The sequence below is a fragment of the Eutrema salsugineum genome, unplaced genomic scaffold (assembly GCF_000478725.1).
Source record: "Eutrema salsugineum unplaced genomic scaffold, Eutsalg1_0 scaffold_9, whole genome shotgun sequence".
NCBI classification, from domain to species: Eukaryota; Viridiplantae; Streptophyta; class Magnoliopsida; order Brassicales; family Brassicaceae; genus Eutrema; species Eutrema salsugineum.
The window spans coordinates 10,721,331-10,736,828 of record NW_006256342.1 but is presented as its reverse complement, the minus strand read 5'-3'; the positions used below and the strand labels follow the sequence as shown (position 1 = coordinate 10,736,828).

Here is a 15,498-nt window from a genome sequence, read left to right as displayed (position 1 = left end):
CCTTGGAGGCATGAAGCTGAGGGTTCCATCTTTCTATGGTACAACCAATCCAGACGCGTTCCTTGAGTGGGAAAAAAAGATCGACATTTTGTTTGGTTGTCAGAACTTCTCAGAAAGAAAAAAGATCAATTTGGCCGCCACCGAGTTCCATGGATACGCGGTAGACTGGTGGGACCAAGTTGTTACCAACCGGAGAAGGAACGGCGACCGACCGGTCGAAACTTGGGACGAGATGGCACGAATGATGAGACGCAGATTCGTACCAAGCCACTACCATCGGGAGTTGCACACTCGACTCAGACGTTTGACCCAGGGATCCAAGAATGTTGAGGAGTATTACCAAGAGATGGATCGGCTAATGCTGAAAGCCGATACGGTAGAACCGGAGGATGCGACAATCGCCCGGTTCTTGAGTGGCCTCAACCGTGATATACAAGACCGTATGGAGCTGCAGGACTATCGGGACATTGGAAAGATGTACCACAAGGCGGTCCTAGTGGAACAACAGCTGAAACGCAAAGGCACCAACCGACCCGCATATGGTTCCAGTTCGCGACCTACAGATAAGCCGAGCTACCCATCTCGATCCGACGCTAAGCCAAGGTCGGATTCCAAACCCAGCTTTTCTGCACCCGACTTCAAAGGAAAAGCCGAGGCTACACCGGCTAGACACCGCGACATTGAATGTTTTAAGTGTCGAGGTAAAGGTCATTATGCTAATAAATGTCCGAACCAACAAACCATGTTGCTTCTTGACTCAGGTGAAATCGTGTCCGACGGAGAGGATACTGGACCGATTTATGACGATGAGGAAGATGAGGAACGAGCAGCAGAAGGTGAATTGCTCGTTGCCCGGAGAGTCCTACTAGCTCAGGAGCCCGTAAAAGAAGAAGATCAGCGCGAGAACCTATTTCATACACGGTGCTTGGTAAAGGGTAAAGTCTGCAGCCTGATCATCGATGGAGGCAGCTGTACGAACGTGGCAAGCACTACAATGGTGGAGAAACTTGGCCTGGAGACGCACAAGCACCCGCAGCCTTATAGTCTCAGGTGGCTAAACAACCAAAGGCAGCTAAAGGTCACCAAGCAGGTCTCGGTTCCATTATCTATCGGACAGTACGAGGATGAGATCATGTGTGATGTGTTGCCGATGGAAGCCGGTCATATCTTTTTGGGCCGACCTTGGCAGTATGACCGCAAGGCCATTCACGATGGCTTCTCCAACAAGCACATGTTCGAGCACCAAGGCCGCAAGATCACCCTAGCGCCTTTGTCTCCGCAAGAAGTTTATCTAGACCAAATCAAACTCGAGCAAAGCCACAAAGGAAAAAGCATTGTGAGTGACCCTCTAAACACTTCCACTAAATCTGAGAGTCTGAGAAAAACCCCAGAAACGGCCTTAGAGAGTTTACCCGTGAGGAAAGAAACTCTTTTCGTGAGGCCAAGTGAACTTAAGCACGCCGTGCTTACGAGACAATCCTTTGTCTTGTTAATGTTTAGAAATGCTTTGGCTAGTCTTACTGACCGTGAGCCGGATCTTCCGAGCAGCGTTTTGCCTCTTTTGCAGGAATACAAGGACGTTTTTCCAGAAGAAAGCCCAAGTGGATTACCTCCCATCCGCGGAATAGAACATCAGATCGATTTTGTTCCTAGTGCGTCCTTGCCAAACCGACCCGCGTATCGAACCAACCCTGTTGAAACAATGGAACTACAGCGGCAGGCAGTGGCGGAGCTAGAAAACTATTTTATTGGGGGCAAAAATATTCAACTGGAGATATTTATGTTGTTTAGTGTGGGGGCAATTACCATTATTGTTAACAATTTAAACCAATTATTTTTTTATATTGGGGGCAGTTGCCCCCCACTCATTCTACATGCCTCCGCCACTGGCGGCAGGTCGGAGAGCTGATGGAGAAAGGACATATACGAGAGAGTATGAGTCCTTGCGCGGTCCCGGTCTTACTTGTGCCAAAGAAGGACGGCACTTGGCGTATGTGCGTTGACTGTCGTGCAATCAACAATATTACGGTAAAATACAGATATCCCATTCCTCGTTTGGATGATATGCTTGATGAACTTCACGGATCTTGTCTTTTTTCTAAGATAGATTTGAAAAGTAGCTATCACCAAATAAGGATGAAAGAGGGGGACGAATGGAAAACAGCCTTTAAGACAAAGCATGGGCTTTATGAATGGTTGGTAATGCCGTTTGGCTTAACCAACGCCCCTAGCACTTTCATGAGACTTATGAACCATGTCTTGCGGTCGTTCATAGGCGTTTTTGTCGTTGTGTACTTTGACGATATCTTAGTCTATAGCAAGAACTTGGCCGAGCACTTAGAGCATTTGCGGTTAATCTTAGAAGTGCTTAGGAAGGAGCAATAGTTTGGGAACTTGAAAAAGTGTACTTTTTGCGCGGATAGTGTTGTGTTCCTAGGCTTTGTTGTAGGTGCCAATGGGATCCAGGTCGACGAAGACAAGATCAAGGCGATCAAAGACTGGCCCAGTCCCAAGACGGTTGGAGAGGTCCGAAGCTTTCACGGCCTGGCCGGTTTCTACCGACGGTTTGTAAAGGACTTCAGTACTATAGCAGCGCCTCTCACCGAAGTAATCAAAAAGGACGTTGGTTTTAAATGGGGCACGGCACAAGAAGAGGCGTTCCAACTCCTTAAAAACAGGCTAACTCATGCACCTCTCCTTTCTTTGCCTGATTTTATGAAAACCTTTGAAATTGAGTGCGATGCCTCTGGTGTAGGTATTGGTGCGGTCCTAATGCAGGAGAAATGACCTATTGCCTACTTCAGTGAGAAGCTTGGTGGCGCGACCTTGAACTATCCCACCTACGACAAGGAACTTTACGCCTTGGTCCGTGCGCTCCAAACCTGGCAACACTACCTCTGGCCAAAAGAGTTTGTGATTCATACGGATCATCAATCTCTTAAACACCTCAAGGGCCAGCAGAAACTGAATAAGCGGCATGCCAGATGGGTGGAGTTTATTGAAACGTTTCCGTACGTGATCCAGTACAAACAGGGAAAGGAAAACGTTGTGGCCGACGCCTTGTCCCGCAGATACACCCTGATCTCGACCTTAGACGCCAAGGTCCTCGGTTTTGAGATGATCAAAGACGCCTAAACCTCCGATCCAGATTTCCAGGAAGTTTATCAATCCTGTTCTAAATTTGCCACTGGAAAATATTTTCGGAGTGATGACTTCTTGTTTTATGAAAACCGCCTTTGTATACCTAATGTTTCTCTTCGTGATCTGCTTGTTAGGGAAGCTCATGGCGGCGGTTTGATGGGACACTTTGGAGTGGCCAAGACTCTTAGTGTGGTCCAGGATCATTTCTTCTGGCCGCACATGAAAAGAGATGTGGAAAGAATTTGCGGCCGATGCATCACCTGTAAGTATGCGAAATCCAAAAGCCAGTCCCCGGGTATGTACACTCCTTTACCCATTCCTAGCTCTCCTTGGACGGACATTTCTATGGATTTTGTGTTAGGATTGCCAAGAACTAGGACGGGTCGGGATTTTGTCTTTGTTGTGGTCGATAGGTTCTCAAAAATGGTGCACTTTATACCTTATCATAAGACTGATGATGCGTCTAATGTGGCTGACTTGTTCTTTAGAGAAGTGGTTAGGTTGCACGGAATACCTAGGACTATAGTTTCTGACCGCGATGTTAAATTCCTTAGTTATTTTTGGAAAACACTTTGGTCAAAACTAGGTACTAAGTTATGTTTTTCCACCACTTGCCACCCACAGACCGACAGCCAAACCGAGGTCGTTAATAGAACCTTGTCCGCACTACTTCGTTCTGTTATTAAAAAGAACCTTAGGACGTGGGAAGATTGTCTACCACATGTAGAATTTGCTTATAACCATGCGGTTCATTCTACTACATTGTTTTCCCCGTTTCAAATGGTTTATGGATTTAACCCACTTACTCCTCTTGATCTTACGCCTTTACCTTTGTCTGAGCGTGTAAGTATGGATGGGAAGAAAAAGGCCGAGCTTGTCAAGCAAATTCATGAGAAGGCCAAGCAGAACATTGAAAGAAAGACCGAGTTTTACAAGAAGCACGCTAACAAGGGCCGGCGCCAAAAGGTGTTTGAACCAGGCGATCTAGTATGGATCTATTTGAGGAAGGACAGGTTTCCGGAGGAAAGAAAGTCCAAGTTATTGCCTCGTGTGGATGGTCTCTTTACGGTCCTTGCGCGGATCAATGACAATGACTACAAGATTGACTTACGAGGTAAGTACTTAGTCAGTACCAGCTTCAACATTTCTGACCTCATTCCCTTTGTCGCAGATGGACCAGACTTGAGGACAAGTACTTTTCAAGAGGGGGAGGATGATACGATCATGGACCCAGAGGACGACCCAGACAATGGAATCGAGGTTCCGGAAGCACATTTGGCCGTACCGGATGGACCTATGACGCGATCCAGAGCTAAGAAGCTGGCAGGGACGGTTCAGGCTGTACTTAATGGAATTAAGATCGGACCAGGCGACCCAACATCACCTAAGATTGTGACCGTGCTCATGAACGCTGGCTGTAACTAATCTGGTCCGGGTGATGGCTTAATACTCTTTTTCCTTACACCCGGGTTTGTCCCAATGGGTTTACCGGGTGGGGTTTTAATGAGTTTAAGTCCATTGCCCATCTCTCGACCTAGGTTGGTTTGCGGTCTGGTTCATGGGTCGGGAGAGCAAGAGTCATTTTCGGCTTGGCAATTTAAGAGTCAGTCAAAGGCCAGCCGAAGAGTCAGTCCTTAGTTTATTTATTTCAGTCAAAGACTTTATTAATTTTTCTGTCATTTTCGAGTTTGTCTCTTGAACTACTTCGCCTGCTATATAAAGGCTTGTACCCCTTCTCATTTTCGACATTCACTTATCAAATAAAATCTGAGTTTTCTCCTTTGTTATCTTAGAACTTTTTCGATTCCTTAGGTGGTTAGCCTCTTGAATCTTTTCGGTTTATCAAGTTCAATCCATAGAACTTGACGCAGCCTTCACCCAGTTGTCTCGTTGGGACGTTCAAGTAGTTAAAGGGGCTTAGGGATTTTCGGGAACTTAGTTCTCACGCCTTAACATCCTTTTTCCGCGGATCCAATCAGCCAGCTTAGTCACCCCCTTGTTTCAAGCCTTTCACCGCGAGTTTGGGCCTAAGGATCTTCGGGTTTCAACCCACCCCTTAGCATCTTCTCCGTGAAACCGTTTGGAGTCAAGGATCTATCCATCCGATACCGACCAAGTGTGTGCCGTTCTTTGGGAATTCGTATCAGAACAGGTCAAAATCCCAGATCTATAAACCTAGATGTCTTAATCGATTATGAGAGCCCCTTTCGGGAACCCTAAGCCCAACTCGGGATCTACTCAGACATGGCTGAGTTGGACATCATCATTGGTTTTAATAAAAGTAATGAAAAACAGTAAAGAAAAGAGATAAAGAAAGCTTCTCTATTGAAGAACTCGGACTTGAACTATCTTCTACAAAAATCTCATAAAAACGGCTAAAGGAAAAAGGTTTCTGTAAAGTATGAATTGCTCTCCTTAAAAACGACCTAAATGACATGTATTTATAGTCTCCAATACTCCATGGTCTCTAGGGTTCCAGAATTGAGGCTGGGAATGACTTTGGGCTTCAGATAAGTGGGCTTTAAGTCGGAGGTTGAATGCCACGGTCGGGAGTGTTGTGACCGCGGCGATTGGCTTGTTTCCCGCGGTCGGGAGGCTTCTGACCGCGGCAAATAGCTTGTTGGCCGCGGTCGCGTGAGTTGCTGGCCGACTCTGCGTGGCTTTGGGGCTAATGGAATATCTTGAGATCCAACCGTTGGAATGTCTCCAAACCAAGTGCATTTGAAAGCTGGTTGATTCTTATATAAGTTGTCCAATTTTGAGGGTGATCAGACGGTGAGAAGGTCTTCGTCTCTCCATGAGAGTTCTGACGGTCTGCATTTATCCAAAAGAGTCTTTTTGTTCCATTTTGTGCCTCTTTATCCCAAATTACCTGAAAAGTCTTTTAAATCCGGAAACATAGAAATCCTTTGAAAACCTTTGAAAACAGAGTAAAAACACCTGTAAAAGATATTAAAATGATCCATAAAAATGGTCAAAATCCGGTGTTATCAACTCCCCCAGACTTAGTCTTTTGTTTGTCCTCAAACAAAACAAAGGCTGAATCTCGGCGAGAGGTTTGAAAACGCAGGAACTAAACAAAATCTCAGAGACCAAACTTCTAGACCAATATCAATCAGTATGCATCAATCGGGAATAGCCTAGAAAATTCTCACTAGCAATACAGGCATAACTAGTCCGTTAATCTGTCATGCAGAAATCTATGCACTGAGGTCTAACTTCCAGTCAACTAGCTCTTAACATTCATTAAAAATCTCGGTGGTTCTCATCAAAGAAAATCTAGGCAAGGCAATCTAGGCTAGGTGTAAAGAAGGATTATTTTGGGGGTATGGCTTAAAGTGTTTAAAGGTTACCTGAAGATCTAGAGGGTGCAGGACATCATGCAAAACCGCAAGAGAGAGTGAAGCTGTTGGTATCCACAGTTTTCAGTCACTTTTTTCTTGACATAGATTCGTGGTCTTCTTCGTCAAGTTCTCTCCAAACTCCCCCAGACTTAGATTTTTGTAAATCTTTCAAAACAATAGCTCCTTAAACGAATAGTAGTTTCTCATTGAACCATAAATTTCGACAATCTAAGACTCATTAGGCTTTTTGTTTCCCTTTCTCTTTTCACGTTTTTTTTTTTTTTTTTTTTTTTTTTAAGAAAGGGAACACCTTTAGATATAGAGTCTTAGAGAACACGAATTTACCAGTTAAATATGTCTTGTAAAGCTTTATTATGTTTCTGATACTCTTCCTTCCCAATTCCATTCAGTCTCCTTTGCGAGTGACTGAAAACTGCGTCGCTCCTCTTCTCTCCGACGTTTTTGCACATATCTGCTGATATAAACTAAAGAGAGAATGCATGAGGATTGAAAACAAAGGTTTTGGGTTTAGGGTAAGGTACCAGATAAAGATAAACTGGTCATCTGATATAAGACTCGGGTGAGGCTTATATGATTGTGGAATCGATGACTTGGTGGGAACAACACGCTGGCTATGACGCTCTCTCGTGTAGCTCAGTGGATGAGGATGGTAAGACAAGGCTTGCTTCCACAAGACTTGAATCGAGATGGGATCTGTCAAGCTGGCTTTAACGCTCTCTCTTGAAGGATCGGTAAGGGGTTTGGAAGTGGATCGAAGGCACCACAGAGATGATGGAGGATCTCTGATACTGCGGCTTGCCTCTTGGTGAATCTCACACGCAAGAACACAAACAAAGTCTCTCAAGCACAAGCTAAGAGGAAAACGGCGTTATTTTATTGATATCGAAAAAAAAGGTTGAAGTACAAGAGCTGCATGTGGGACTTTATAAACAGTCCGTCAGCTTTGAACCTTCTAGGGTTCGACTCAAAGAATAAAACGACACTAAAGACTCAAAACAACAGGACTTGTAAAAAGAAATAAAGTAAAATGGCAAAGCGTCTCATTTGGACACAAAAATGGAAAGTTTACTTAAAAATAAAAAGGAAAAGAAACTAATCGTGTGCAACCTTTTCTGGACTTGTTCCGTGCACCTCTGATGCCATCTAGGGTGTTAGACACCACTAAGACACTCCCATGTTACCTGCACAAATCGTATAAATGGAAAATACCTGGTTGCGGCCGGCTGTGGGCTTACTTGTTATCTCGTGGATTCGCTCGTTAGCCTTGAGATTTCCTTCGTTAGTCTTGATGTTTAGTTCATCTAAGGTCCTGTCCACGTCGTGTCCTGCGAGTTCTTCAAGTCTCTTCATGCGTCCCACTTCATGTTCCTCCTTGGGTCTCGTTGGCTCGCTAGCGGCTCCGAGTCTTGAAATGGTTGTATCTTGAGGGTCCAATGCGGCCTCTTCGAGATTCTTGGTGTTCTGTGCTCCATTTCCTGCCAAGTAAACATGTATACCTGATTCTAGTTGAGGCTGGCTCTCTTTGAGGCTCAGACGCGCGAAACCCTCCATTATGTCTATCGGGTCCTTTGGGGCTGTCTCACGTGTATTGTTCTTGAGGCTCGATTTTGAATGCATCTCCAACTTCCATGGTACTTAGTAATGATTCCACGGCCAAGTTGAACCCTTCTCTAAGCCTCCTTGCTTTGGAGCGGGTCATTGGTGCTTCTTTGAGCTCGGGAACGACCTTTGGGTCTGGTGATGGTTCGATGGCCTCATCATTCCCTCCCTCTTCAAGAGGTTTTGTCCTCAAAACTGTTTCACCTGCATCATAAGGAGACAAGTCAGCAACATTAAAACTATGTGAAATGTTTAACTCACCTGGAGGTTCTAGTCGGTAGGCGTTATCATTGATCTTTTCCAACACTTTGAAGGGTCGGCGACTACAGCCAATGTCTTGTCTACTCCAAAGTGACCCATGAGGCCTCCACCGTGTGCTTCTTTCAGCAACAGCTCCCTCAAAGACCCTTGAGGAACGCATAGCCTCTTGTCTCGGAAAAGAAACCCATCGTGTAAGTGATACGAGGTATAAGCTCCCTTGCCATGTCCTTGATAAGCTTCTCCGAACTCGGGATCATCTTTGTATAGCTCCTTGATATGCTCAAAGCCGAGTACCTTGGCCTCCATAGTAGATATCAATGTATGCCTTCTTGAGAGTGCATCGGCCACCACATTCTCTTGTCCCTTCTTGTACTTGATCACATAAGGGAAAGTCTCTATGAATTCCAACCATTTAGCATGGCGTCTCTTAAGTGCGGTTTGTCCTCGTAAGTGCTTTAAAGTCTCGTGATCAGTATGAATGATGAATTCCTTGGACAACAAGTAATGCTGCCAGGTCTCTAATGCTCGGACTAAGGCATATAACTCCTTGTCGTATGTGGGATAATTTAGTGTGGCTCCACTGAGTTTTTCACTGAAGAATGCCACTGGTCTCTTTCTTTGGTGTAATACAGCTCCAATTCCCACCCCTGAAGCATCACACTCCAACTCAAACATCTCATCAAAGTCTGGTAGGGCTAAGACAGGTGCTTGTGTTAATCGGCTCTTCATGGCTTCAAAAGCTGCATCTTGAGCTGGCCCCCATGAGAATGGCACGTTCTTCTTGATCACCGCGGTGAGTGGGGCGGCCACCGTGCTGAAATCTCGTACAAAACGCCTGTAGAAGCTGGCCAGGCCGTGAAAGCTTCTAACATGACCAATTGTAGTTGGTGTAGGCCACTCGCTTATTGCCTTGATCTTCTCCTCGTCTACTTGTAATCCCTGTTCACTTACTACAAAGCCTAAGAAAACAAGCTTGTTAGTACAAAATGTGCACTTCTTAAGGTTAGCATATAGGCCTTCCTTGCGAAGTGTTTTAAGCACTAGTTCGAGGTGTTGAAGATGATCATTAAGGTTCTTACTATATATAAGTATGTCATCGAAATAAACAACTACAAATTTACTAATATAAGCTCGAAGACCCTGGTTCATGAGGCGCATGAAGGTGCTTGGTGCATTAGTCAAGCCAAAAGGCATAACTAACCACTCATACAAGCCTTGCTTGGTCTTAAATGTGGTCTTCCACTCGTCTCCTTCACGCATTCGAACTTGGTGGTACCCACTCTTTAAGTCCACCTTTGAAAAGATTGTGGATCCGCTCAGCTCGTCCAACATGTCATCTAGGCGTGGAATGGGGTGCCTATACTTGATGGTGATGTTGTTGATGGCACGGCAATCCACACACATTCTCCATGTACCATCTTTCTTGGGTACTAAGAGAACCGGCACAGCACAAGGACTGAGACTCTCACGGATATAACCCTTGTCCATTAGGTCTCGTACTTGTCTCTCTAGCTCCTTAGTCTCCTCGGGGTTCATCCTATAAGCTGGCTTGTTGGGCAAGGCTGAACCGGGAACTAAGTCAATTTGGTGCTCTATTCCACGAAGTGGTGGCAATCCTGGTGGTATCTCTTCGGGAAATACATCCTTAAACTTGCTCAGAATAGCTTGCACCTCAGGTGGTATCTCAGAGTCACCTAGGCCTGCGCTTAGACACTCTTTAAACATCATTAGTAGCACGATGCCCTTGGCACTCATGGTTTTGTAAACATCACTAGATGATAAATAAAGACTGCTTTTACTTAGCTCGGATTCTTTGTTCATGTGCACTTGCATCTCATGAACCTCGGTGGGGCTTGAGGCGCAAGATTGTACTTACGCTCCTTGTACATGAAGGAGTAATGGTTGGTGCGGCCATTGTGGGTCGTGGCTCGGTCGAATTGCCACGGTCTACCGAGTAATAGGTGTCCGGCTTGCATGGGCACCACATCACAAGTGACTTGATCATGGTATTTGCCGATACTAAACGGTATGGACACTTGCTCGGAGATCTTGAGCTCGGTCTGGTCGTTTAACCACCTTAACTTATAAGGACGAGGATGCTTTGTCTTCTCAAGACCTAACCTGTCCACCATATACTTGCTAGCCACGTTAGTACATGAACCACCATCTATGATAAGGTTACATACCTTGTTCTTGATGGTGCATCTAGTATGAAATATGTTCTCTCTTTGGGCTGTTTCCTCAGGGTGAACTAGGACGCTTAGCACTCGGCGAGTCACTAAGAGTTCACCAGTATCTGGATACTCAACCTCCTCCTCCAAGTCGTTAGAGTCATCTTCTTGTTCATCTTGCGATTCATAGTCACCACTAGGGGTAATGATCATGACTCGCTGATTTGGGCACTCCCTTGACATGTGACCCCTGCCTTGACATCTAAAAAAAGTTATATCACGAGTTCTTGATGTGGGATTAGAGGACTTACTGATGAGTGGAGATTTTGACTCATTCTAACTTGTGTTTACTAATTGTTTTAGGAGTTTTTGGAGTCTTTTCAGGAAGTTTCAGGTGACTTAGAGTCCTTATCAAAGGATTGGACTGTTTAGGAGGCATTGGAGCAAAAAGAGATGAATTTGAGCAATAAGGAGCTATTTCACACGTTTTTGGAGAAATCATCCCCGGAGCACCTGCTCCCGGTTTGGACCCTTCGTGGAGCACCTGCTCCAGACGGGAGAAAAATAAGGAAAACATCTTTACCTAATCTCAAGCCGCGTGAAAGGAATAAAAGGAGTCCAAGCCGCCTATCTTTACTGCTACGCTTTCTTTTTACAATTTCCTGGACCATAGAGCTTTTGGGAGAAGAAATCTGCTACACTTTGAGAAGAATTCTGAACCCTATTATCTCTTCTGCGATTTTAATTCATGAATTCCTTTCCATCTGTTTCTGTGTTTCTTTTCTCCATGTCTGAGTAGATCTCTTAGCTAGATTAAAGCGTTCAAAGGATTTCATGAGTTAAAGGATTAGATGCAAATAGGGCTTGATATCTATTGTCTTCACCATTGTTAGACTTAATGCTTAGGTTGAATTGATCACTCAATCTGCGATTTTAGATTAATCTATTCATCAAAAGTGTAATAGGTTGCTAGAATAAACATTGGTGAGCGATTTGTCCTTAGCCAACGACAGTTGAAGTTAAGGCAAATCGTGAACAGATCAAACCTGCTAGCTAATGCTTGTCTGCAATTTTCTAAGTTCAAACGACAGTTTAGGATTTAGGTTGTTAGACAAAGTTATCGAGATCACGACAGTGGATCGATAAGCTTTTCTGTTTGAGTTCAAGACTTGCGTTACATTTGTGCCCTGAACAGTCATCTGATTCTTATCTCTGAAATTCCTGCGAATTGCTTTGGTCTAGTGCTTGTTTTAATTTGAATTTAAATCGTTGTTTGCCATTCTGTTTACTTTTTAGTTTTCGAAACAAACCATCTTTCGTCTTAGCTTTAATTCAATCCTCACAAATTCATAGAGTAACACTGGTCCTCTGGATTTCGAATCCTTTATATTACAACTGCATCACTGTTCTATTGCAGTAGAAACTAGGAGTATATCTAGTGAGAGCCAAATTTTGGCGCCGTTGCGACGGGGACCAATTCGTTACCTTTGATTTTTGGTTTGAAATTCAGACTAAGGCTTTACTAAATTTTCTCTCTTGTTCTCTTGTTTGCGTGTGTTTCATGTGTATGTCAAACATATCCACAAGGAGCAACTGCACCGATCTTGTTTCTTTATCGAACACCGATCTAGCAAGAGTCAAGCGAGAAAACAGACGTCAAAGGCCTATTCAAGCCAACATGGGCGATCAAGGCAATAATGGCAACATGGCTGTCGAGGTTCAACAGCTTCGACAACAATTGGAGCAGCTGCAAAAGGCGCAGCAAGACAGGGAGCAGCCACAACCTGCTATTGGAGACAAGGACAGTCCGCACGCTTACTATCACAACAGGGCTGCGATTGCTCCTCCAACCATTCAGAGGCAAGACTTTGAGATCAAACCTCAGCTGATCTCATTGGTGAAGCAGCACCTCTTTCATGGGCTTCCTGCTGAGATTCCGATGGACCACATCGAGAATTTTGAGGAGATTTGCAGCACGACTGGATCAAATGGGATACCAGCCGATTTCTTGAAGTGCAAGCTTTTTCCATTCTCACTTGCGGACAAAGCTTTGCGCTGGCTGAAGTCATTACCACCTGGGTCATTGACTACATGGGAAGAGTGCAGATCAGCATTTTTGGACCATTTCTACACTAAGGCCAAAACAGCAGCTCTGAAGAACAAGATCTCGTCGTTTAAACAGCAACCTGGTGAAGCTTTCTGCGAAGCTTGGGAGAGGTACAAGGAGTACCGAAGAGAGTGCCCTCACCATGGGTTCTCTGATGAGCAGATTCTGTCAACCTTTTATGATGGTGTCAACTGGGATTACAGGAATGCTTTGAATGCAGCTAGCAATGGCGATTTCATGACTAAGTCCAAAGAAGCTGCTTATGAGTTGATTGAGAACTTAGCTGCAAGCTCCAGCAACAAATCCCAAGAGTATGACAGGTCTAGCAAATCAGTTCATAGTGTGGAGTTGAGCAAAATCGATGAGCTTACAGCAAAGGTGAATCTGCTGTTGAGAGAGAACCAGAGATCTGTGCATTTTGCTGATGAGGTTGGTGATGCACCGCTTGCTCAAGAGTTTGTAGATGCAGAGAATAATGATCAGATGGAGGTAAATTTCGTGAATGGACAAGGGTATGTGCAGAATCGCAGTTTCAACAACTTCAGAAGCCACCCGAATTTATCCTACAGAAGCAACAATGTTGAGAACCCTCAGGATCAGGTCTATCCGCAGCAAGGAGTGCAGAATCAGTCAGGATTTCAGAAGAACTTCTCCAGCAACTTCCAAGGAAAGCAGTTCATCACCAATCAGAATCGATTTCAAGGTGGAAATCAGCAGAAGTTGCCTTTCACAAGCCTACAACCTTCTTCGAGTTCCTCAAATAACTCGCAGGATGAGCTGAAAAACTTGATGCAACAGCTGCTGGTTAATCAGCAAAAGTCTTCCATGAAGATTAATGCCAAAGTGGACACCATGTACAATGATTTGAATGGCAAGTATGAGGCTGTGTGGACTCATGTGAAGAAGTTGGATGTTCAGGTAGCTCAGACTACAGAAGCTGTGAAGAGATCACCTGGAACTCTCCCTGGAAAAGGTGAAAACCCCAGGAATGAGTTTGTGATCTATTGAGCTTAAAAGTGGGATCCCTGGAAAAGGTGAAAACCCCAGGAATGAGTTTGTGATCTATTGAGCTTAAAAGTGGGAAGACTCTACATGCTGCACCAACAAGCTCTGTCTCAAAAAAGTCGAAGGAGCACTCTTCCTCCATCGGAGCACCTGCTCCAAAATCTGGAGCACCTGCTCCAGACGTAGATTTGACGAGGGAGCACCCTGAGCCAACGACGGAGCACCTGCTCCAGCCACCTGCTCCAGCAAACATTCCTGCAAGAGTTTACACGCCTAAGGTACCTTACCCAGTTCCACCAAAGAAGTCTCGCAAGGACTTAGAGGATGCAAAGTGCAGGGAGATGCTGAAGGATTTGACTGTAAAACTCCCTCTAGCTGATGCTGTTCAGATGATACCAGCCCTTAAAAGATACATGAAGGGGTTAGTGTCTGGGAAAGCTGTTGAGGAAGAGAGTGTCATGATGGTTTCGAAGGAGTGCAGTGCTGTGCTTCAGAACAAAGTGCTGAAGAAGAGAAGTGATCCAGGAAGGTTTGTTCTCTCAGTTAGGATTGGGAATGTACTTTTTGCAAGGTCTCTCTGCGATCTAGGTTCAAGTGTGAATCTGATGCCTTACTCTGTAGCCAAGTGATTGGGTTACACCAGATTCAAACCGACGAAAATCTCGCTGGTATTTGCTGATAGATCAACCAAATTCCCTGTTGGTATACTTGAGGATCTGCATGTTCAGATAGGTGATACACTCATTCCAGCAGATTTTGTGGTTCTGGAGCTTGATGAAGAACCCAAGGATCCTTTGATATTAGGTCGATCCTTCTTATGCACAGCTGGTGCAATCATAGATGTGAAAGAAAGAGTGATAGATCTCCAGCTGGGAGATATGGTGGTGCGATTTGAGATGAATAAACTCTTCAAGAAACCAATGCTGGACGGACAGACATTTGTCATAGATGATGGTTCAGGCATTGCTGAAGAGGTTGCTGAAGAGGTTTTGGCCATCGATCCTCTCGAAGTTGCACTCACCAAAGCTGAAGGAGAACATGGGTATTTGAGTGAAGAAGCTGATGGGTTTGCAAAAATGCTGAATGCAAGCACGAGAATGCAAAGGCAGGTGGCGTACATGAGCTTAGAAGGCAAGGAGAGCTCACCTGAAGAAAAAGCCGACGGAGCACCTGCTCTGAATCCTGGAGCACCTGCTCCCGACGGTTTGATTGATGGACCTTGGAGCGAATTGAGAGCTCCGAAGCTTGAGCTCAAACCCCTTCCTGTGGGGCTCAGGTACGCGTTTCTAGGACCCAATTCGACATTCCCTGTGATAGTGAACTCTGAATTGAACAATGTAGAGATTGCCTTGCTTCTTTGTGAAATTAGAAAGTATAGGAAAGCTATAGGATATTCACTAGATGACATTCCAGGGATTTCTCCTGATCTTTGCATGCATAGAATACATCTAGAAGATGAATCAATGACTTCTGTAGAACATCAGAGGCGGTTAAACCCGAATCTACAAGATGTTGTAAAGAAAGGGATAATGAAACTTCTAGAAGCTGGTGTGATCTATGCAATTTCAGATAGTAATTGGGTTAGTCCGGTTCATGTAGTTCCTAAGAAAGGTGGCATCACTGTCATAAAAAATGATAGGAATGAATTGATACCAGCTAGAACTGTTACTGGGCATCGAATGTGCATAGATTACAGGAAATTGAATGCTGCAACTTGCAAAGATCATTTTCCTTTACCATTTATCGATCAGATGCTTGAACGCTTGGCTAACCATCCTTATTACTGTTTCTTAGATGGTTATTCAGGTTTCTTTCAGATCCCAATCCACCCGGATGACCAGGAGAAGAC

The 15,498-nt window shown here is 44.7% G+C and overlaps 1 non-coding gene across 1 annotated transcript; it reads right to left on the bottom strand.

Annotated features, from left to right (window-relative positions):
• Positions 1-12,686: 12,686 nt before the first annotated feature.
• On the bottom strand, positions 12,687-12,793 carry LOC112087344. The gene has a single exon (XR_002900035.1). It is a non-coding gene; the product is annotated as a small nucleolar RNA R71 (small nucleolar RNA).
• Positions 12,794-15,498: the final 2,705 nt, after the last annotated feature.